Source organism: Giraffa tippelskirchi, chromosome 9 (assembly GCF_054371585.1).
Source record: "Giraffa tippelskirchi isolate mGirTip1 chromosome 9, T2T-mGirTip1v1.2.pri, whole genome shotgun sequence".
Taxonomy (NCBI): domain Eukaryota; kingdom Metazoa; phylum Chordata; class Mammalia; order Artiodactyla; family Giraffidae; genus Giraffa; species Giraffa tippelskirchi.
In genome coordinates this window covers 124935675-124961433 of record NC_137283.1, presented here as the reverse complement: position 1 = coordinate 124961433, position 25759 = coordinate 124935675, and the positions used below count along the sequence as shown (strand labels likewise).

Here is a 25759-nt window from a genome sequence, read left to right as displayed (position 1 = left end):
TGAAAGTGAAGTCGCTCAGTCATGTCTGACTCTTAGCGATCCCATGGACTACAGCCTACCAGGCTCCTCTGTCCATGGGATTTTCCAGGCAAGAGTACAGCTAGTTATCAAATTATTGATTATCAGATACAAATCTACCTCTGTTGCTTTGATTTTTGATAATGGAGCTGGACCTTTTGCTAGCTGAGGCAATATTAGGCTTTGTCAAGAGATGGCTCTGGAGGGAACCTGCAAGGCAAACAGATAATAGGACTTTTCTTCCCAATTCTTGTGTCTTTTTTTTTCCTCCTAAGGCTCAGCTATCAGTGGTAGCAGGGAGACCCAGTAGAGTTCACCCTCCAGTGAGTTTCTCTGGTACTCCAATGGGCAGTTTTCTACATGCCATCTCTGAGTTCCCCATACCCTAGTAAGCAACTTCCAGGAGACCATCCCTGACCTACATTACTCAAGCAAATGTTGCTGGCACCTCACTGGACAGCTTCCTATGAAATGACTCTGGCCTACAACATCCCAGAAAGACTTGCCACCCAGTAAGCTCTAATCATACCCTCTCTAGGACTTAGGTCTGAATCTCAGCCTTAATGGGAACTGGGATGGTGGAGGTCCTTTTCCAAATTTGTTTCTTTTTTAGTTATCCTCAACTTAGAAGCATTAGTTGTTTTCTATATTCGCTATTATTGTGTTCTTTGGTCTTCTTTTTTCTCATTTCATTATTAACCACCTTAATTAATAATTTTTTATATTAAATTTTCCTTATTCAAACTACTGATATGGTTTTTGTCTTCTGAGTGGACCCTGACTGAGATATTAGCAAAAACAAGCAGAAAAATAAACTTTTGAGATACATGAGACACATAAATAATCTGAAAGTGATTACAAAATAATTATGTGTGAAATGAATGAAGTACTAAAAGAAGTAATATAAGCCATAAATATTAGGGGCCTATGAAAGAAGAATATAATATACAGATTGAAAAGAGGGCTTCCCTGGTAACTCAGCGGGTAAAGAATCCACCTGCAATGCAGGAGACCCCAGTTCGATTCCTGGGTAAGGAAGATCTCCTGGAGAAGGGATAGGCCACCCATTCCAATTTCTTGGGCTTCCCTGGTGGCTCAGATGGTAAAGAATCTGCCTGAAATTCAGTTCAACCCCTGGGTTGGGAAGATTCCCTGGAGAAGGGAACAGTTACCCACTACAGTATTCTTGGCTGGAGAATCCCATGGACAGAGGAGACTAGCAGGTTGCAGTCCATGGGGTTGCAAAGAGTTGGACAAGACTGAGCGACTTTTACTTTCACTTGAAAAAGAACTAAATAAAATGTTTAGAAATTACAAAAAGTAGTCATTAATTAGGACTTAAGTGGGGGATGTAATATCTGGTTAGATTCTGATTAACAAAGAATTGATGACTTTAGGATAGACTTGAGGAAATTGTCCAGGATGTAGCAAAGAAATTAGAAATAAAATATTAAAAAGAATAGAATAAAATAGAATGGGTGCAACTGAATAAGATGATCCAACATATATCTAATAGGAATCTTCTTTTTTCCTTTCTCTGTATCAGCTATATCTGCATCTATATATCTATAAATATATAAATTGTATATATTTTCAGAAAGATAAAATGGAATGAGGAAAGAGACAATATTTTAATAGAGATTAAGAACTTTTCAGAACTGAATAAATACCAGTTGGGTTTATTCTAGGATTGTGTGTGTGTGTGTGTGTGTGTGTGTGTGTGCTCAGTGGTGTCCAATTCTTTGTGATCCTATGGATGGTAGCCCACTAAATTCCTCTGTCCATGGAATTTTCCAGGCATGAATACTGGAGTGGGTTGCCATTTCTTAATCCAGGGGACCTTCCTGACCCAGGGATTGAACCCTTGTCTTTTGCACCGCCTGCACTGACAGGCAGATTCTTTACCTGTGCACCACCTGGGAAGCCCATATTCTAGGATTACAGAGATAATTTCACTTTATAAAATCTAGTGGAATTTACCATGTTAACATATCAACAGAGAAAAATGTTGCTCATCTCAGGTTAACAAATCTTAGAAAACCATGAATAAAAGGAAACTTTACTTAAAGAAAAGATTTCTACCTAAAACTTAATGTGAATCTCACATTTAATGATGAAACATATGAAACGTTCTTTTAAATCAGGAATAATTTAGGATGCCTGCTATCACCACTTATATTTAGCATTGTACTGGATGCTCTAGCCAGTTCAACATGGCATAGGGAATGGAAAAACCAGAAACCACTGTCACAGGGAATTCCCTAGTGGTCCGATATTTAGGACTCGGCGCTTTCACTGCTGAGGGTTTGGGTTCAAGCCCTCATCGGAGAACTAAGATCCCACAAGTTGTGTGAAGCAGTCAAAAAAAAAAAAAGAAGAAGAGGAAGAAAGAAACCACTGTCATAGATGGTATAATTTTGCACATATAAAATTCAAGAGAGTCTACTTACGAATTCGTAGAAATAATCAGACAGTTAAAGGTTATTGTCTGCAAAAACTATATACAAAGTTAAAAGTATTTGTTTACATCAAATACAATTGGTTTAAAAACAGAATTTTTAAAATAGCCTATTTTTCTAGCCACAAAACTATAAAATATGTGAGATTAAATTTAACATGCTATGTACAGGATTTTATAGAAACCTAAAATATTATTGAAGAATTTATGCTGTCTAAGTCACTTCAGTCATGTCGAAGTCTTTGCAATCCACTCTTCTGTCCGTGGGATTCTCCAGGCAAGAATACTGGAGTGTGCCATGCCCTTCTCCAGGGGAAAATATATAAAGAGATCTAAATAAATGGAGAATTATGCCAAGTTTTTTTGATAGGGAGTCTTGGTATTTTAAAATTTTGATTCTCAAAAATCCATAAAACCAAAGCTAGTTCAATCTAATTCTTAAATTTTTTCAGGACTTGACAAACTGTTTCAAACATTAAATGGGTGATGAATAAAGGGGCAAGGATAACTAAAAGAAAACGTTTGAAGAAGATTAAAGAGAATGAACTTTATCATTTATCAAGAGTTGTTGTGAAGGGATAGTCGTTAAAATGTATTGTATTGCCAGAAGGATGCACAAATATATCAATGTAACAGGACAGGGGGCCTAGAAACAGCTATGTGCGTATATGAGAAATGAACATATGAGAGCAGTAGGTTCAAGTCAGTGGTGAAAGATCAAATAATAGGTGATGATGATAAAACTGACTAGTTACATTGGGAAAATAAATTTGTGAGCCTACCTAATACCATACATAAAAATAAATCCTACATGGATTAAAAATGTAAAGATAAATTACATTAAGAAAAGATTTACATTAAGAAATTTACATGTAAAAATTAAGACAAGTAAGAAAGTTTATGATGTTAGAAGCTGTTTAAAAAGATCTTATACAGATTTAAGAAGCACAAACCTCATGTAGAGAAAAGGAAACTCTGGTGTACTGTTGATGGGAAGGTAAATTGGTGCAGCAGCTATGGAAAACTGTATGGTGAATCCCCCCAGAATTAAAAATAAGACTACATATTCAGAAATTCCACTCCTAGGTATTTATCAGAAGAAAATTAAAACACTAACTTGAAAAGATAAATGCCCTTCTATGTTCAATGCATATTATTTACAATAGCCAAGATATGGAAGCAGCCTAAATGTCCATCAAATAGATGAATGACTAAAGAAGATATGAGACTATACACACACACAATGGAATATTGTTCATAAAAAAGAATGAAATCTTGCCATTTGTGACAATGTGGATGGATCGAGGATATTATGCTAAGTGAATTAAGTCTGACAGAAAAAGGTAAATACTGTGTGACTTCACTTATAAGTGGAATCAAAAAATAAAACAAAGAAGCAAGCATAACAAAACAGGAGCAGAGTTATAGATTCAGAGAACAAACAGGTGGTTGTCAGAAGGGGGAGGTGGTGGGGGAAGAAAGAAATAGGGGAGGGAGCTTAAAAGGTACAAACTTTCAGTTGAAGAAAAAGAAGCACAAGGCTTAAAAAGATTGATAACTTTAGCTATTTAAAATAAAAAGGATTTGTACAAAAAAGATCATAAGATAGAAAGATAAGCCCCATATTGGTAGAAAATATTTGTAATTCAAGCAACCAGTAAAGGATTAGGAAAGAAGATACACATTAAATAAAACCCTAAAAGCAATAAAAAGGAAATATTTCAATAGAGAATGGATATAGGATATGAAGAGCCCAATTAATATAAGAAGAAATCTTTAAGATCATTAAATAGATAAAATGCTGCAAAACCTCACTGATTATTTATTAGGAGTGATGAAAATTAAAATAAATTGGGGGAATATTTCATAATTAGTAGATTGGTAAAGCATAGAAACTGTATGATGTGTTAGCAATAATATGGGAACATAGAAACTTTCAGAAGCTACTGGTCTTAGGATACATTGACACATCTTCCTTGGAGAATAATTTAACAATACCTATGGAGTTGAAAATATGCGTACCCTATAAGACAGCAGTTTTACTTTTAAGTTATATATCTTGGTTGAACTCTCAAATAAGGAGGCATTCTCAAATATTCCAGTGCATCATTGTTGTATTAGCAAACATTGGAAGCAACATGATTGTTTAAGGAGATGGATAAATTAAACAGAATTTAGTAGAATACTAAAAATTAAAAATATGAATTAGAAGTGTACACATCAGTGTCTGGGAAGGAAGGAGTTGTATCTCTGACAGTTTATTTGTATCGGCTATATTTATTTTACAAATATAGGAGGAAAACATTGTCAAAAAATCAACACTTGTTAAGTTGGGGGGGGATGCTTTGTGTTTTGTTATATTTTTATCTGTACTTTTAAATTTCTTTGAAATAGTTCATAGTCAACGTTTAAATATTTATTTAAATGAAGGCAATAAGAAAAAAGTGTTAAGGTCTTTTATCTAATCCTTATTGTGACCCACAACATAAGTTTGAGATAGTAGCTATGACTTTGGATGGAGTCTTAGATGTTTATTTATTTGACTGTGTTGGGCCTCAGTTGTGGCATGCAGGATCTTTAGCTGTGGCAAGTGGGGTCTAGTTCCTTGACCAGAGATCGAACCTGGGTCCCCTGCATTGGGAGCACGGAGTCTTAGCTACTGGACCACTAGGAATGTCCCTGGATGGAGTCTTTAATCTTAGAACTAAGAGAGGTTATCTGGCTAATAACAATAAAAGAAGGAATTTTTAACCTTGGTTTCATTAGACTATCCTCTAATCAACTAAGCTAACTGCTCACATGTGCCAACATTTATAAACAAATGAAAAGCATTGGTTGCTTGATGAGTTTGGACAATGTCACACAATTAAGATAAGGAATATCTAAATTGCTTGTAGAGCCTAGAGTAAGAGGATGCTGTTAACGTTGCTAATCAATTTGACATAAAAATACTGCATATTATAAAATATTTGGGCTATTAACATTTTGGTATCAAGTTCAATTAATTTCTAAGATGGAATTTTTGTATGGAGAGAAAAGTAGTAAGCAATGATTTAATTTTTATAAAACAACTATGTGTATAGAGTTGAAAAAGTGGTAGCCTTGAACAGAATTTGAGGACTTTAAAAGAAATCTTTCCTGCATTTACAGGTATTTAGAAATTATAAATTTAATTTCACCTGCTAATGTTTCTAAAATCTTCATGGTGGGAGAGTTTCTTAAAAGTTTTATTTACTTATTTTTTCGCTATGGGACAAAGGGCCTGGGAGAAAGAGAATAGGAACAGCAAGATTTAAAGAGTTAATGTGTCAAAGCTTATATATATCTTATATATATCAATATGCAAGTGTGTATATATTTATGCACAAAATGTGTATATGTGTAATTAAAATAGATACTAAAACATAAAATAGTTATCACACTAGTTAGTAAGACTATCAGTGATATTACTCATCTTTTGAGGGATAATAACAAGTATTTAATTTGTCTTTGATTTCCAGTGATTTCTGAAGGTGCAGAGTGTGAGTGGTCTTTGAAGGAGGGGTTGGTTGGGAAAGGCAGGGAGCTGAGTCCCAAGGGTTCCATACTTAAACCTATGGTTCTTCACTTCTCATCACTTAAGCAAAAGTTTGAGTTTAGTTGTCCATTTTGCCATTAGAGGACTTTAGTGGCTAATCATGGTTAAATGCCACTGTTCAGTGTTTTGGGCTCTTCAGAAGGTACTTTCTGCAAGTAACTTTTGACTGCAGAAAGTATGATCTTTAGAGAAGATTGTGTTGCAACCCCTTTGATTTCTTCCATCCTTCTTCCTCCAAAGCAGCAACAGAAAAAAAGGAAGACAGAGGCTAGAGGGTCTTGACCTTTTCAGAGCCAACGCTTGAACATCTGACTGAGGCTAGTTACAGGAGTGGCCTATTCAATTCTCATATATTAGAACTTAAATCATTATGGTTGCTGAAAATGTTTAGAGAAGGAAATTCCATAGTACTCAGATTTCATGAAAAGGGAACTTGTGGTTGGGGAGGGAGAACTCAATGTATCTGACTGCATTAAACCTTAGAATTATAGAATCCTATGTTATTAAAGCTGAGAGAAACCTTAGAAGTTTTCTAGTTTAACCTTTTTTATTTTTTGTCTGTTGTAGGGATACTTAAAGCTGTGTCTAAAGGCACAATTGGCTCAACTCTTTGCTAAAGAGTTATCTTGACAGTCATAACAGTTAAACCAGTTGTGTATAGAAAGACACAGAGACAATTTCAAGTGGGGTATTAACCTCTTGCTACATTTTAAGCATCATTCATAAAAAACCCCAAAGTTTAGAATCTCAGCTTATGGCTGATGCCATCTTGCATATTTTAAATGCACCATAGTTTAAATTTAAATGCCAAATTGTCTAGATATCACATATGGCCAAATATGCCTTAAATAGACAAGGACTATGCTATTTATAACCTACAGAACACCATGAAAAACTTCATTTTCCTAAGTGTAAAGAGTGGGAGCTAGGATGAAAGAGAGTGTTTCACTTGATTTATAAACTTTAAAATATTAAAAATAAAGCACCGCAAACCAAGACCTGGCTTCTAACATTTAATGAATATTTGACTGAATGAACTGGCTCTTTGAAAAAACTGCCTCATTATGATTAGAATGCTTTTTCAAAGTGTTCTTGAAAATTGTCTTCCAAGTAGATGTGAGCAGTTCACAAGGTGGGGAAATTGACCTGGATGAATTTTTAAAGTCCATGCAGTTTTTCTGGAGAAAATGGAGAGAAATCTCTGGAGGCTATGTGTATGAGGCAAAGTAGGGTTTGTAGGAAACAAAGAAATCCTTTTTGGCTTCTAGGTCACTTGTGAGCTGTCTTCTGGCAGAGAGCAATGGAATTTAATGTGCAAGACTTTTATTAGGGGAGATGCCTGTGAAAGGAAATAGAAAGGGAGTCGGATAAGCCTAGGAGATTCAGTCCATGAGGCAAGCCTGATGTTGAGAGAGAGGGAGAGAAAATTGGGAGGAAGCGCCCTAGACTGCTGTGCAGTCTAAGGAAGGTTTGTCTGGGCCTTGAGCCCAACTTGGACAATGAAGGAGTCTCATGTCTCCTCAGAAGCAGGAACCTATCCACCTGAGTGTGCTGGACCTGCTCAGTGGTAGACAGGTGTCTGTGAATGATACAGCCTTGAGGCAAAAGACACAGAAGGATTTCACAGGACAGCGACTAAGGCCCTGGATCAATTTCACTCCCTGTAATGGGATGGCTGCAACATGTGTTCTCATGGCTGTTACGAGGAACCATGGGCAAAATTATGAAACAGGCAGTCTCATCTATGTTTTTTCACCTTCTTTTCTCCAACACATCTCTTTTCCTTTATAGGGTGTTGCTTCTTCTCTACTACTCATAAAACTTAAGTCAGAGCCTTTGCAGTGTCTCTGACTCCCAGAGAATGGTTTGATTCTAGAAAAGATTTGGTATTTACAGTAGGGCAAAATTCCATGTTCTTCAAATATTTTGTTTTTGTACTCCCCTAAAAAATTAAAAAAAAAATATATGTATTCAAAAATTCTTGGAGTGCCTTATTTTTAATATTTTAAAGCTTATAAATCAAGTGAGACACTTTCTTTTATCCTAGCTTCCACAATTTACACTTAGAAAATGAGGGTTTTCATGGTGTTCTGTAGGTTATATATAGCATTGTCCTTGTCTGTATAAGGCATATTTGGCTCTATGTGATTTCTAGACAATTTGCATTTCAATTTCAACTGTATTTGTGTGTGTGTGTGTGCTTGCGCCCGTGAGTACATGCATGTGCTCAGTCGTGACTCTTTGTGACCCCACAGACTGTAGCCTGCCAGGCTCCTCTGTCCATGGGATTTCCCAGGCAAGACTATTGGAGTGGGTTGCCATTTCCTCCTCCAGGGGATCTTCCTGACCTAGGGATTGAACCCTAGTCTCCTGCATTGGCAGGTGGATTCTTTACCACTGAACCACCTGGGAATCTCAATTTCAACTGTGGTGCACTTAAATATACAAGGTAGCATAATAAAAAAAAAATGATGTACACATTCACAGATTTTGATGTAGACATCTACAAATTTTCTTCCATAATGCTTCTGTGTATCACAGCGGTGGCATTCTTTCCTAGAATTCCATAATGAGGCTCTCTTTTTTTGTTTACTATATTATACCAGAGATTCAGAGCAGCTGCAATGGCTAGGGGGGATCCAAGTAGCAAAGCTACAGTGAGTGGATGAAGGTTGAAGATGAGTTGGGGCCACCTTTTAACAGAGAGCCATCATCTTCTGTTATCTCACTTACCCCACGTGTGTTGAAGGGGACCTGATGAGAACAATAATGTCAAGGGGACCTAAAGTGTAATATAATCAACTCTGGGATCCTGGCAAGGCAAGTGCTACCTGGCTAGGCTCCACTCAGCTCTTAGGGCACAACTTGCCACAATAAAGCATTGTTGAGTGTTAACACAAAACTTAATCACTTGTTGTTCCTCTTAGATAATGTTCTCTCTCAATTCTTGAACTTCATTTGGATCTCAAGAAGTCTATTTTCTGCAGATTGACTGCATCTTATCCAATACACGCCCACTCCCCCTACTCCTCCCAAGCAGACTGGTGCACTTTACACTAGCTGACGTCGGTTGTCCTTAACTGTGACTTGGGGAAAAGTGAATTGTTTCTAACATGCTCAGAGCATTTGTAATTTCCTGCAAGTGAGTGTCCATGTGCCAATTCCTAGTTGAATTCTGATGGAGAAATTCATTACCGACCATGGTGGAAATCTGAAATTTGCAGCCTCTTGTACACTTAAAAAAGGAGAGATCTGATGCAGAGAAGGTGCATACTTCTCCTCAGACAGCCTTATTCTAATCTTCATTCAAGTTCTTTTTTCTTGCTCTCCTATACTGGTTGTGGTTTATACAGAATACAATTCAGTCATTTTGTTTTCATTTGCAGTTCAAGGACATCTTGGCATTTCCTTCTATTTTTGGCTAGTGTAGCATATTGCTATTACTAAGTTTGTAGACTCTGCTTTTGTTTGGGAAAATGATCTGATTTTTCAATAGAGTAGGATTTAGTCTAATATACTTTAAAATAAAAATTTTTAAATTGCCTTTTTACTCCCTACTTAGACATTTAGTTGGTTCTCCTGCACACAATTCTTTATGGATGAGATTTTCATTTAACACCACGATTTAGATTAAATTACTTTCTTAAAATCACATTGCTCCCATAGTCTGCTTAGTTTTCTAATTCCCATATGTTCCACTATTGCCGAATCAACTTCATCTATATAATGTGACTGAAGAGACAGCCTTCATTCACCACACAGCATAATCTATTAAAGTGGCAAATATTATCCATTTCTATTATTAGAGCTGAATAGAATTTTCCCTTGCTGCATTTTCAAGATGCGACATAATTATATAGCCAGCATGGAAAAGTCAGAAATAGTGGAAGCTAACGGTTGTCATATCTGCACCAGGGAAGCTCGAATTCAGTCTCCCTTGCCTGGCTCCTGACTCGTTCACACAGTGCCCCGGGCCATCTCATTCCCTGTGTGAATTATAGGGTGCTATGTGAGCTTTGCAGGTATTGAGGTAAGGAAGCATGAAGCAACGTTTCCAATTCTATATTCGTTTTCAGACTGAAAGACAACAGGGAAATTATTACTTGATATTTCAATTCTCTTCAGCCTCCGACAGACACACCTTCCCGGCTCTGAGAAGTAGCCAAGGAGTTCTTCATTCTACCTAGAGAGACTTCTGACTTCTTCCTTCTTTACCACAAATCAGAATTGTTTAAAAAATAGAAACCGACAACTGTCCTTTCTGCAGAAGTGTTCAATTCTTGGCAGAACTGAGGGAGAGATGTGGGAGGGTTGTGTGTGTGTGTGTGTGTGTGTGTGTGTGTTGACCTCACAAAAGTGACTGAGGAAGGAACTGGGCTACCTAGAGAAAACTGCAAAGAAGTAATTTTCCTTTTTTACAAAAACATGTTACCAGAAGAGCTTTATAGTTAAAAATCAGATTCATTTTGGGTCTATCAAAAGGGTTATTAACATTGTAGTGTACCAGTTAATGCTTTCATTGAATGCATCAGTGGAATTCAACTCAGTTCTCCCAATACTCAAGTTGTGCATTAATCACTGATACAGCATGGTCTGCCTTGTCTCATTGCTTAAGTAGTTTCCTACTCTTTTATTTTATCATTTGACCATAGCACATTGAGGATTCTAGGCAAAGTTTAAAGGGTAGCATAGTTTGATCTGTTTAATAAACATTAGATAATATTGCTGGTTTTACTAGAGTCATCTGATTTGCAACTCCCCATGGAAATCTTCCTTATGACTCATGTACTTTGGAATTAGAAGAGATGCAAATCTCTGGGCTTTCTTCTTTTTTCCTGCCCTTTTATTTATTTAAAACATTTTTAAAAATTCTTTTTATTTTGTATTAGGATATAGTCGATTAACAATGTTGTGATAGTTTCAGATGAACAATGAAGGGATTCAGCCATACATATACACGTGCCCATTCTCCCCCAAACTCCCCTTCCATCCATGCTGCCACAACATTGAGCAGAGTTCCCTGTGCTATATAGTAGATCTTGGTTGGTTACCCATTTTAAATATAACAGTGTGTACATATCCATCCCCAAATCCCTAATTATCCCTTCCGCTCAGCCTTCCCCCTCAAGTCTGAGTCTCTTTCTGTGGAATAGAAAAAGAAATGGTCTTCCTCCTAAGTCATGTGTGGAAAGTGCAAAGAGGCCTGGATGGACTCTCAGGAGCCATGCCTTCTAATACAGCTTCATCTATAATGAGCCTTCTGTCCTGAAGTGAATTACTTCAGCTCTCTGTGGTCTGTTTTTTCATACGTACAAGTATAAGGGATGAACTTTATGATCTTTCTTATGATTTAGGCATGCCTGAAAATCCCTAAGATCTGACGAGAAACACAAGTGGAATTCTGGATATTTGGCCTTGCTCTTTAGCTTCCTTAGTGAATAAATAACAAGGACACCAAAGATTATTCATATCTTTGCTGACACTCAACAAATGGTGTTGAGATTATGTCTCTTTGACAGATGGAAAATGATTTTGGTGGGAATAGGCATGGCCAAATCAGTGATTTTTTTGTTTTGTTTTGTTAAGATATTTGTAGCAGGCTAGCTAAAATTCAGGGTTTAGCCACATGTGACAGTAACCTTTTCAAATTGTCTCTGTCCCTCTTGATGACAAAGATAGAAGTTCACAGTTAATTCACAGGTATCTCAGAGGCTGCTGGGGCAACTATTGTAGAGAGCATTGATGGTTCCTTTCTAGATCTGGTGCTAAGGGCATGTGTCGTCACAGTAGAGGGCAATGATGAACTGGAGCATCTTATGTGTGGCCTCAAGAACTCACCCATAGAAGTACACACTAGCATCTGAGAATGCTTGCATTGTTTCTATGTAAATGATTCCCTACTTTAAACCTCCCTCACTGCACAAAAATGTTTTGACCAAAAATGCTCGTATTATGAGCTTGATATAGTCCTTGATTAAAATTTCAGTGATGAATCATGATGTGGCAGGTTGCTGTCATTTAGTGTGTACTTTTTGTACACAGGGCACTGTGCATTCACATTCATTAACATTTATAGGCATTGTTTCATTTTAACGTTGACCAACAATCTCATAAAGGAGGGATTATTCTTGGGACCATTTTGCAGATAGTGTAACTAAAATTCAGAAGGATTAAGTGACTTCTTCAGCCTAAACCTACCTAGGAAATGTTAGAACTAGGACTCAACTCCATGTCAGTTTGACCACAAAGCTTTGGCTTTACCAACACTACACAATTCTGTCTCACCAAGTCATCTTCCTTCTGCCCAAGAACGGACTCCCCCACTGCCAGCAGGTGATACCATAAGTGCAAAGAAACTTTAACACAGAGATACTTTAAGGCAGAGGTCCCCAACTTCTGGGGTCTACTCCTTGATGATCTGAAGTGGACCTGATGTAATAATAATAGAAATAAACTACACAATAAATGTAATGCACTTGAATCACCTCAAAGCCATCCTCCCCTCTCCCCCGCCTAGTCTGTGGAAAAACTGTCTTCCATGAAATGGATCCCTGGGTGCCAAAAAGATTGGGGACTGCTGTTTTAAAGGACATGTGTTCCGGCCCTATTTGCTGAATATTCTGAAATTTCTCTTCTCGTGGAGAGCCGCTGGAAAATATCTGTGAAATCGCATATTCCTATTTACACGAAGGCACTGCTATTTCCTAAATTTAAGGAGATTCCTCCAAATTTAAATGAACATCTCTCTTCCCATTGAAAACAAAAGTGCCTCTCAGCCAACAAATGAGCGAAACATCTCCCCAACAGGTCTTTTAATTTTCAGATGCTTGAAAATGAATGAAGATCAAAAGCTTTTCTGCAGATTGCTTTTCCCTCTGGGAGATATTTGAGCATGTTAAGAATAAGCATCATTTTAAAAAATTAATAGAACAAGTTGGATTTTAAATATTTCAAAAAATAGGTTTGCACAAATATGCCATCTTGTGCTGTTCATCTTGTGTTTTTAGGCACCTAATGAATGGTTCTTTCCTCTCTCTAACCCGTGTTGTTTGTATACATAGGCATTTGTAGTACAGAACATCTTAATTTAGCTAGAAAGATCATTACCAGGCAACACATTTGTATATTGCAGAGAGCTCCGCAAAAAGGTATCTGTGCCCTTGCAGATAAAGATGTTCCCATTTAGATTAACTGAAAGAAAAACTAGCTGAACAGTGGATGTTGCCTTTAAAAAAATAATCTGATTTTCAAATAACATCCCAAAGCCACTGTGGGAATAGCTGTCATCCTGTCAAATAGAGTTGGCCTAGTTTGCAGTGGATCATCTTAAATGGCAAGGGCCAAGTATGTGCTTCAAATTCCCAATTGAGTTCTTTCTTCTGGAGGCATATGGACTGTTTGACCACCTCTTTTTGTTAGGATTAGGATTAGTATTTTATGTCTTGTTTATTGGATTTACTTAGCTCCAGCTAGGACCAGCTCTAGACAAAAATATGATGAAGATAAAGCTTGCTTAAAGTCTCCCCTAATCTTCCCTCTAGCAACTTCCCCTGGGAGGCGTGTTGTGTACCCCACTTCTAAGGGGGTGGGGGATGTACTGTCACTCTAGCTTCCAACCCCAGTATGCTCTGTTTAACTACCTGCTTTCAGATCTTTGCTCCCCACACAAGTTCTGGAACATCCCTTTCACCTTGCCTTTCATTAGTGCTTACCCGACCAAGTTCCATTTTCCCAGGGTGACTAAGGCTAATGTGATAAACTAATGACTGATACTGGGTGAGCAAAACATTAGCATTTAAATTGGGACCTTCTGGAGGGGATGCACTTAACAGGGACAAGGTCTTCAGAGGGAGCAATTTCAGACATTATGACAGGACCAGGTCAAAGATAATTTTGTCAGATGGGGCCTTGAGGTTGCAAGCAGGGGCAGCCCTAGTTTCTAGCCATTCTCTCAGTCAGGACTTCAAACGTTTATGGCAGGATCCCAACAGCTCTCATAGGACTTTTGACATAAGTACATTGACCCTAGAGCTTTTTTGCCTGCTCCTTGATAGGTTCCACCTTTCCTCCTTCAGAGTATCCTGCTCTTGAAACAATTGAAAATAGGAAACATGAGCAAAAATGTGGCAAGTGGAGATTTTCCAAAGTCCCTAAGTCCAGGCCCTCACCATTGCCTAGGCTCCGGGGTGCTGACCACATAGAATCATAGTAATTACTGCCTCCTAGAGATCTGAATACAAAAAACTCTGCAGAAATTTGGATTTGTGCTCGGAGCTCCTGAACCAAACGGCACTCTTGCAACCTAATCAGAACTACAGATGAGTTTTTACTTTCCCACTGTGCATGTACAACACAAGTCTCCTGATTTGGGACTCCATCCATTTACCACCCCACCCCACTCCCAAATATGGGGCAAATAAGGTTGCCACACGAAGAAAAAACTACAGTGGGTGCTTCGGAACCATTTAACGAGTCTGCCTGAAGAATACCTGACTAAAAGCGACACTGACTCAGGGCTGGTTGCCTTATTATCATTATTAATATATTCAGCGTCCCCTCTCTGGTTCTTTGGATAAAGACGATGGGAGACACATCTGTTCCAAAGCTGTTCAACTGAATGGTGATTCTGATGACTTAATGCCTTTTCAGACTTCTGCTGCCACCGCTGTTCTTTGGTTTTGCTTTTAAAGCGGCTGAATGGAATCTCTAAGCCTTCTATTATGTCTGCCTCTTATTTCTCTTTTTTTTTAATTCTGAGGAAATAATTCAGAACACGTCAAGGACAAATGCTTGAGTTACAGAAACTTTTTTTTAAAAGTTACTATTATTATTCCAAAGCAACACAAAGATCTTTTAATTTCTTTGATTGTTTAAAGTACTCTGTAGAAACATGACATCTTAGATGTGGAGACAGTTTATAATTGAGGATGCAATCTGAGTGCCCGGAAAATGCATTGGTTACTGGGATTCCCAGGGACTCCAGAAAGTGAGGAGGGTCAGGAAAAGTTTATTGGAATTTGATAGCAGCCTGCATACACACATCCAGATAAAACTACAGCCAATTACTATGGATGGCTTATTATGCTCGCCCACCTCCAAACTCCCCCAATTCTGTAGAGATTTAAATCTTTCATCTAAAATAAAGATTTGTAGCGTAATGACCTGATTTAGCTACAAAGAAGAAATAAATCTGACAGCTGGGACCAGAAGAAGTATTAATCTCCAAAGTTCACGGGTGCTTTTGTCTCCCCCTTTCAGGTTTTATGCAAGAGGATGGGAAAAAAAAAGTGAGTGACTCTGTATTTCAGCTCGAGTTACATTGCTTGGGAGAAAAGGGGTAGGGAAATGGGGAGTGGGTGTTAGAGTTGAAAGAAAGATTTTCCATTCTTTAGAGACAGAACAACCAACGAGAAAGCAGAGAGCTGGAGCCACACAGGTCCCTTCCATGGTCTGGCCGGGGCTTTGAACAGGCGGGTGGCCAGGGGGCTCCAGCAGGAGGAGTGATGGGGGTGCCTAGGTATGATTTCTGATCACCTAGGCATAGTTCAGTGGGACTTTCATGATGTGAAAGTTGGGTACTGCATGATAATTATTCTCCTTTCCAGTGTCAGGTGTGACCCCTGGCTTACACTGACCCCCAGGTGAAGACAGAGCCCCCTCTGCAGTCGACCAAGGGACAAGCTCTGATCTTGGCCCTCTGAAGTCACTTTGGCTTCTGGACACGTGACCTCTTCAATTAGCCTTCTTTATGTTTCCTATGGATGGAGAGTTTTGGCTCACATCCCCACTTCTACCTTTGCTCAACGTGAAAACATGTTTGAGGGTGATTCTAACAGTTCTAACCGACTCGCTGTCCTGCAAGAGAAAAATAATGTGGCTTTAAAGAACCCTAACTTTGAAAGTGAAATGAGTCCTGCATGCTGCAAAAGAATATATTGACTTGATGGTCACACAGACTCCTTTGTAAAATTAGTCTTGAAACAGACAGTAATTTTAAAGAATAGTGCTGCTATTAAAATGTATCTCTGCACAGCTGTAGGACAGATTTGATTCCCCTAGGGGGAAACTGAGAGGTCTGTGCGGTCTTCACCGGTCTATGAACTTGCTGTGTGTTAGTGACAGTTTGAGTACTTGAGGCCATAGGACTTGGATTCCTAAACAAATTCTCTAGGCTCCCAGAGAAATAAGCGATAAAAATGGCCCTTCTGTGTTTTTAACTTCCCTTAGATCTCAGTGAGCCAAGAGTCAAATCCACCATGAATAAATGTGTTGAGAGCATTGTCAGAGAGCTGTATTAATGGACAAAGGCCCACTTGAAAGGTCATAAAGTATTTCTCTCACATGGGTGATGGATGGCAGTTTGGAATTTCCTTGGCTTTGTTATACTGTGTGCCGAGGTGATGGTAATGTTTGTCAGGGACAGCCTGTCTTGGCTCATTGAACTAAATGAGAGGCTAAGAATCAAATTCTCAGCCATGGCAGGGTCTTACAGATAAGTCATGAGATTTTCTCTAATGAGGTTTTCAAAGGATCATTTTTAACATTAGAAGCTATAGCTACTGGTTATAACTAGTGTTCAAAACAAACTTGCCTTGAATCCAGTAAAACTGTTAGAACTTCATCCAAGACCTGTATGACTGGAACAGAAAATCTAACCCATGGGGCCATCGGATGTCCATACAAAAGTGGGTAGAACTTTGAGGGTATAGGATTAAGATTTGAAATCTTTTTGGGAAACTAGAGAAATAGATAAAGCAGAAGAGGTCTGGTAAAGACAAGATCGTAGTGTTAAATCTACAGAGAAAGCATTTTGTACAAAGATCAGATAGGAAATAACGACTAGTATACAGTGCTAGCAGAAAACAACTTGCGCACCTCTAATTGCTTTCTGTTTAGTTGTTCCATCATTTTGTAATTCAGTATCCTATCTGAAATCTTCTTCCAATGGAGACAGACTGAGCAGGGAGTCCAGACTTATAAGGAGTTTACTTATTTCCCCAACTTCACCTTTGAAGCAAAGGTAGTCTTGAGGCAGGGCTGTGAGAGTCCAAATACTGAAAAATGACAACAGCTCACAGTGAAAGGTAGAAAAGTCTGAGGCCATAGAATCCTCCATTACAAAGCAGCCTGGGACCATTTGGTGTAGGGCCAAAGGGCTTGCATGTTTAATAGTTGTGAGGCTACTATTATATTAGAGCATTTGCAGTAATTATTTTTATAATGCTCACACTGTCATTATGAAAACTTGAAATGATGTCCAATAAAAGTTTGGGTTCTTGAAGAAGTAAATGTTTCTACAGGGAACTTCTTATTCTTTAATGACACTAGATAAATTTACTGACTTTGCAATCTATTATTTGTATTATTTTTTCACAGGTAGCACTAAAGTGAACTTTAGGATAGCTCTTCGCAAATAATCATACAGTGTGAGGTAGCAGGGACTAAACTGATAGGTTTTCAAGGATGTAATTTTGAAAGCAAAAGGAGTTAGATGACTAGATATTTTAACTGTTTTTTACCTTTATTCATATCCATCTTTGCATAGCACATTTCTTATAAAAATTTAAAGCATGAAGAGGGAATGAAAGAACAAATACTTTCTGCATATTGTACTTACACACTGAATCCGAAATAGATAAAAATGATTCTCCTAGCTGGTTAAATGATTTCTAGCTTGTGTCGTCTTCTTTAATCGTCTTCCTCAAATGTAGCATTTTTCCATGGCTTCCAAGGCTAGGATAAGTAATCACAGAACCTCATTTTGAAACAAGGATTTCAAGCACAACAGAAAGAATAAAACCTCCAGCATAACTATTTTAAAGATCCTGGCCTATATGATTTGCTGTTGAAAACAGTTCCTCACTGCAGGGAAAACCAATCAGTCATACACATCCATGAATAAGCTGCAACACCATGGTATCATGTTGAGTATCGCAAATGCCTGTGACTGTTCACAGTGGCAGATCCAAATAGTTCTTAGGAACTTTGGTGCTATCTATGCAAATAGTGTTTGCTAGATTAGGGCAGAGTGAATTGGTGACATGGGTCAAGGTAAATGGGGTGTGCATTTCAACATAAGAGAGCCTCCTCACTGCAGAGGGCGAGCGCTGCTTTTCCCTTGGCTTCAACACAAATGTGTCTTTGACAAAATAAGTGAAAATACATTAAATCCTAACTAAGTCAAAGACAAGGAATTACAGCCTCACAAGTGCCCCCATGTTTTGGATGTTTTCTTGGTTCATCTTCATAGTGCAGTCGTTAGTTATCAGAATAAAGTCTTTCATTTATTTTGTTCTGAATCAAAGATTTCTTGGAATTGTGCACTGGGTCAAAAATGTAAGCCAATTCCATCTGCTCTCTTTCGTCTTGATGAAAAATCACTAATGAATATTCTCTAAATTTTGAGTGATCTTTAGTAGTACAGAGTGCATTTTCAAAGTGGTAGGCTGTGAAATACTGCTAATGGGATCTTTATAAAATAAACACTGGAGTGACAAAGCTAGTTGCTTTTGCTTTATGTTCTCTTCAGGAACCAGTGCTTTATGAGTGTTCAATAAATATTAAATAATTAGGGTTATGGCTATGGAAGCACAGCCAAAGGCTAAGTGGCATTTTCAAGGTTGTAAAACATGTTAGCAAGGAAATCTGGGATTGAAATTAAGAGTTCTTAACCTCTTCCTGGGGCTTGAATCAGTATGTCCCTCTGTTTCCTTAATCACATATAACCATTGGATTCCTTGGCAACTCCTAATCCAGTGCTCAGTTAGGCAAAATTTGGAAGCCTCCAGGCAATGACCTGTTTTTCAATGGGAGAACATGTTTACTTCCAGCTGGAACACATCAAGACAAGCCATTTCTCTTATAGCCCCGTTCTTGCCAAAAGACTGGAAAATAACTTATTAGTGAGTCTAACATCTCAAGAGTCACAACAACAGCTGCACTGAATATAGAACACACAGAGTGACTGAACACTGTGAAACTAGGATGACTGAGACCAATGCAATGATAATTCCAGGCCTCACTTTGATCTTTTCAACCGCAGGGCGAGTCAGAAGGAAACTTTAACACCTACATGATCAGATTGATTTAGCTCGTCTGTTCATTTGTACATTATTTTTGTAGCCTTTGCATATGTGCTACTTGAGATAATATCTAAATTAATAATAGAGACTTATGACTGAATTTTATTTTTAGAACCTCTCTATAGTTCACATTTTAAGCTTCTTAATTAGGCCAAACATCATACTGGGGGTATAAACTCAGTTTAAAAATATATGTGTATTAGTCATGAAATTCAAATGCTCAATAAGATCAAAGGAAACCAGGTTCAAACAATACATTATTTGTAATATGCACTCCCATCACACTACTGAATATTTAGAGATCTACTGAATTGAGTGAATTGATTAGAAATTATATCATTTACCAAATATGTGAATTTAATTGCAATAGTATTTGCTTTTCAGCCAGTTGGCAACAGCATTTTTTGAAAAATCTCCTATGTCCTGGACAAGTGTAAAGGAGGGAGAGAGAACATTTCAATCCTTTAGTGTTTCATTTCTTTAAAAATCTCATTCTTGTAGTTTAATGCAAAGATTTAAAAGTTGAAAGTAAATGCTTATCACCCATTCACTTAAATGCTGCTAAGGGACTAGAGAGTTCACTCTTTGATCATTTAGAAGAGGAAAACCTGTTATCTTTTATTTGAAATTTGAATTTGTTTCCAGTTTTGTCCAATTATGGCAACTGGTGGGCATCCTCTCAACCGTGTTTCAGGGGCATATACACAGTCTGAATGTTGAGCAGACATTGAAAAATATTTATTGAAATATGATGATTTATATTGTATGGCATATGAGTACTAGTTATAGAGATGCTGTAAAACTAAGCTAATTGTAAATAAATAAAAGAAATTAAAATTCTAAAAAGTTTTGATGGTCTAGTGATGTAAACAGGTTTTGATTCAGCTGTTATTGGGAAAACAACATACATTTAACTGTAGCAATAATAACAAAATAAGTGAATACTATTATTTTTTACATGTACTTTATGCACGCAGTTTCATTGAATATTTCAGTAACTCAGTGAGTCCAGACTGATGATTTTATAGGTAAAGAAACTGAGCTCAAGGAGAGTAATATCACACAGTTAGACAATGGCAGGGCCAGGCTTTGAACTTAACCCACTGTGACTCTAAAACCTCTTTAATGCTCTCCTGCGTTAAATGTTGAAAGATGTTGCAGGGTTAGATTCCAGTCTGGAGCACTGTATGTATATTAGAATGAAAGCTTTCACTGTTGTCAAGTATACTTGTACTTAATATGATTGAAGTAGATGTTGTTTGCCTACTCATTTGTCTGAAAGATGGATAGAAGAAAGAGGAAGTACAGAAACAATGTAAGAGTGTGAATCTGTATGTAGTTTTATTCTCATACACAGATGCTGAGGGTCTGAAGCTTATTTTGTACATTAAAAAAAAAAAATAAACCATATGCTGGGAAAGTCTATCACTACTTTCACTGAAAAAAAGATTTACTTCTATATGTATATTTCTCCTAGAAATATGTTGGAGTTTAAAGAGCATCTCCGAAAAGTGTTGTGATTTTAAGATCGACAACAAATGACTAATTTTTGGATCACCTGTACAATATTGAGTGGACATTGAAGAAGAAACACAAAACTATGCACAGTAACTTGTTTTTTTAAAAAGATTTATTTATTTATTTTATTTTTTGGCTGCGCTGGTCTTCGGTGGTTCCTGTGGGCCTTCTTCAGTTGCAGCAAGCGGGGGCTACTCTCTAGTAGAGGAGCGCAGGCATCTCACGGAAGTGGTTTCTCTTGTTGCAGAGCACGGGCTTTAAGCATGCAAGCTTCAGTAGCTGCGGTGAGTGGGCCCAGTAGTTGCGGCTCACTGGCTCTAGAGCACTAGTTCAGTAGTTGTGGCACATGGCCTTAGTTGTCCTGAGGCATGTGGGATCTCCCCAAACCAGGAATCAAACCAGTGTCCCCTGCTTTCGTAGGAGGTTTCTTTACCACTGAGCCACCAGGGATGCCCAGCAACTCTTAATAGTTGTTTATTTTTCCAGTCAAGAGCAGAGCATGGCCTGGAAATTGGAGCTTTCTTCTTAAGCTTGTCTATGAAAGTAAAAATGCCTGAAAAATTCTTTGACGCTGTAGAAGAATGCAAGAATAGCATATAGGTTTCAATTCTGTTGCCAATTCCAGTTCATTGATAGTTGGTATCTGGGGAGAATTGCCTGGCGGTCTAGTGGTTAGGACTCTGCACTTTCACTCCAAGGGGCATGGGTTAAATCTCTGGTCAGAGAACTAAGATCCCAGATGACATGTAGCCAAAAAGAAAGGAAGAAGGAAAGAAAAACAAATAAAATGGATTTTTTTATTTTTATGGATATTCAAAACTTATGGATCTTAAAGAATTTATGGATTTAAAAATTTATATTCTTATTTTAAGAGCTTATGGATTTTAAAATTAAAAGAAAAAAATAGTTGCTATCTGGAAGGATTCTGAGGCTGTGTTTGAGCTCAGGAAACAAATCTGTGATCTATTAGTGATATCTATTAGTGATATCTATCACTGGTGAAAGATTTAGGTCCAGTCACACACGTACCATGCATTACCAATATTTTTCCTTCTACTAATTTATTATGTTCTTATTAGATATAAAGTAATTTAAGACAGAGACAATACTTACTTCATTTTATAAAGTGATCAGTTGTTCTGATTTTCCAGGATCTAAGGGGTTTTCGAGGATGAGGGAATTTTAGTGCCAAAATGGATCGAGTCCTGGACAGTTGGTCACCCTATTTAAAAGAAAAAAACAAAACTATTTATTTTGTAATAGTTATAGACTCACAGGAGGCTTCAAAAAGTTGTACAGAGTCCCGTGTAGTCTTCCCCCAGCTTTTTCCGGTGGTGACTTTTAATATAACCCTTCTGGAATACATATTCTACTTTTGTCTCCCCATCAGGGTCAAGTGCCTACATAACCCAGCAAAGGTGTGTTGCATGAATGAATACATGGGTGAATAAATACTGATGTCAGGTGAGATGTTCTCCATCTATTTTTATGAGCATTTTTTACCCCCTTTCAATAAAGAAGCAACATCAAATGTTCTTAAAGTTAAAAATTATGCATAAGAAGCACTTATACACAAGAAAAGTGAAAAAAGCATAAAATCCTCTTTAAACTGGACTCTACACCTAGAGCCAGACATCCTGGAATGTGAAGTCAAGTGGGCCTTAGGAAGGATCAGTATGAACAAAGCTAGTAGAGGTGATGGAATTCCAGTGGAGCTATTTCAAATCCTAAAAGATGATGCTGTGAAAGTGTTGTACTCAATATGCCAGCAAATTTGGAAAACTCAACAGTGGCCACAGGACTGGAAAAGGTCAGTTTTCATTCCAATCCCAAAGAAAGACAATGCCAAAGAATGCTCAAACTACCGCACAATTGCACTCATCTCACATGCTAGTAAAGTAATGCTCAAAATTCTCCAAGCCGGGCTTCAGCAATACGTGAACCATGAACTTCCTGATATTCAAACTGGTTTTAGAAAAGGCAGAGGAACCAGAGACCAAATTGCCAACATCCGATGGATCATCAAAAAAGCAAGAGAGTACCAGGAAAACATCTATTTCTGCTTTATTGACTATGACAAAGCCTTTGACTGTGTGGATCACAATAAACTGGAAAATTCTTCACGAGATGGAAATACCAGACCACCTGACCTGCCTCTTGAGAAATCTGTATGCAGATCAGGAAGCAACAGTTGGAACTGGACATGGAACAATAGACTGGTTCCAAATAGGAAAAGGAGTATGTCAAGGTTATATATTGTCACCATGCTTATTTAACTTATATGCAGAGTACATCATGAGAAATGCTGGGCTGGATGAAGCACAAGCTGGAATCAAGATTTCCAGGAGAAATATCAATGACCTCAGATACGCAGATGACACCACCCTCATGGCAGAAAATGAAGAAGAACTAAAGAAGAACTAAAGAACCTCTTGGTGCAAGTGAAAGATGAGAGTGAAAAAGCTCAACATTCAGAAAACTAAGATCATGGCAGCCGGTCCCATCACTTCATGGCAAATAGATGGGGAAACAGTGGCTGACTTTATTTTCTTGGGCTCCAAAATCACTGCAGATGGTGACTGCATCCGTGAAACTAAAAGACACTTACTCCTTGGAAGGAAAGTTATGACCAACCTAGACAGCATAAAGCAGAGACATTACTTTGCCAACAAAGGTCTATCTAGTCAAGACTATGGTTTTTCCAGTGGTCATGTATGGATGTGAGAGTTGGACTACAAAGAAAGCTGAGTTCTGAAGAATTGATGCTTTTGAACTGTGGTGTTGGAGATGACTGTTGAGAGTCCCTTGGACTGCAAGGAGATCCAACCAGACCATCCTAAAGGAGATCAGTCCTGGGTGTTCATTGGAAGGACTGATGTTGAAGCTGAAACTCCAATACTTTGGCCACCTGATGCAAAGAACTGACTCATTGGAAAAGACCCTGATGCTGGGAAGGATTAGGGGCAGGAGGAGAAGAGGATGATAGAGGATGAGACGGTTGGATGGCATCACCGACTCAATGGACATGAGTTTGAGTAAACTCTGGGAGTTGGTGATGGACAGGGAAGCCTGGTGTGCTGCAATCCATGGGTTCGCAAAGAGTTGGACAGAACTGAGTGACTGAACTGAACTGAACTGTACATGAAGGAAATTGGGATTATAAGTGAACACAGAATTATGACCTTTAAAAGAAGGGACTGGCACAATGGTTCAAATCTCAGATCAGTAATACAAAACTATGAGTTTTCTTCAATTTCTAGGTGGTTGAAAAGATACATTCTGGTAGATTTGAGAGGTATAATCAGTGTTCTCCACTGTACTATTTGGTATAGAAGCTAAAAGCAGAGAGAGCTGCCAGCTGGGTGTGAGCTGGCGAATCATCAGGATTCAGTGTGGGTTGGACAAGCAGCGTAGAATTTTCTTATCTTCGTGGGAGACAGCCAGGCTGAAAGGAATCTGGGATGTTTTTTGCAGAGTGCAGTTATAGTTTTGTTTTGGTCTTTAGAAAACACTCAGTTTAGAAATTGTCCATGTAGCCATAGCATGAGTCAGTGATCCAAACTTATGGGAAAATCAGAGTTTTATGTCTCTGAAACCATCATGGACACACACACACACACACACTGCACACACTAAACATCCAGTAGACACTAATGCTATAGATAAAGTTTATTTAAAACTTAGACCATCAAAAAGTGATTTAAGAAAATTGATCACTTCTCTATTTTTTCTGTTGGTCTTTATTTTTGAGCTCCTTTATCTAACTTCTAAGTTTATCCTGGGTCTAATTCAAAACCAAACACCAGATTCCATATGTCTTGAGACTTATTCTATCTTGTCTTTGACCTCATAGTTTCCTTTGACCTCTAGTACTATTCATTTTCACCTTGGCTTTCTCCTTTCGTTTGTTTCCCTGCTTTCTTATCTTCTCTCTTCATCTCCCCATAGTTGCAACAGGAGTCATGTAAATAGTTTTATTATATGCCTTTCTCTTCATAGTGTGATTAAACTCCCTTTGAAGTCTGTGAAATTGGATACTAAATGACCGATAACAAAATTAAAGGGTACTGGATTTCATTATACTGGTTCTGGAAAGATGTTCCTGTAAGCAGTTTAGGGACAATTTTGCTTTTCACTAATAGACTGGAATCAAAGTTGTCTATCGAACAGGTTAACATTGAGTCTTAGGGTGGGGAAGGAGGTAGGAGGGGGGGTTCAGGATGGAGGGCACACAAGTGTACCTAAGGCTGATTCATACTGATGTATGGCAAAAACCATCACAATGTTGTAAAGTGATTATCCTCCAATTAAAACAAATAAATAAGCTAAAAAAAATCAAGTCTTTTTTCTTAGAATTCTACTTATGCCATGTATCTTTCCCTATCTTCTGCTTGAATCATAGTGGTGGGTGGAGGAAGACAAATGGAGGGGTGTCAAAGCTCCTCTCCAGCTCCATGGAACGGGGCAGTGATCCTAGCCACTGGGCATCCTGCACCTCCGGAGAGGGAGGAAGCCACAGCACTTCACCCCAGCCGGAACAGATCTCCAGGGAGAGAGCAAAGCTGCACTAAAGGGAAACTACAGATTTGCTCACATTGTGTCCACACATGCACAGGCGTGACTGAAGTTAATTGAAAGTAAAGTCAAAGAAAGTAAGATACGCGCTTGGATGCCAATCAATTGTTTTTCACTAATGTTTTCACTTCTATGATTCCATTTTCAGTTCTGGCTAGCTGTGCTGCAGAAATTCAGGCAGCTGCCGTTTTCAGCCCTGTCTTTTCCTCACCTCCCAGGACTTCGCTGGCATAACCCTCCTTAGGTGATTGATGGGATTCCATGCCCTGCATCTGGGGCGGGGGTAGTCTGCTTTGCAGTGGGGGTTCCTGGATCAGAGGCACACACAAAGCGGCTTGTCTGCCTTGGCATTCCTGTGAGAGTTGGGGTTCCCAACTCCCTTTGTGTGAAGTGAAAGAATAGAGCTGATTTACAGGGTAAATAAAATATCAGAGGAAGTAGAGGTTAGCTGTTACTTACAGCTAGGAGAGATTTATGAGATTACATAGTAACTGAACCTACCCTTTAAGCTGTAGTCATTATGGTCTGCAT

General features: G+C 38.2%; 1 long non-coding RNA gene across 3 annotated transcripts in view; it reads left to right on the top strand.

The window, feature by feature from the left end:
• Window positions 1–25759, top strand: part of LOC145520957 (uncharacterized) — a 315163-nt gene that overhangs the window by 90743 nt on the left and 198661 nt on the right. Inside the window, exons 4-5 of one of the 3 annotated variants that reach the window (XR_014064948.1) lie at window positions 20613–20937; window positions 22044–22117. The exons of the other annotated variants lie outside the window; for them this stretch is intronic. This is a non-coding gene — a long non-coding RNA (uncharacterized LOC145520957). The remainder of the gene's footprint in view (window positions 1–20612; window positions 20938–22043; window positions 22118–25759) is intronic. 3 annotated transcript variants of the gene reach the window in all.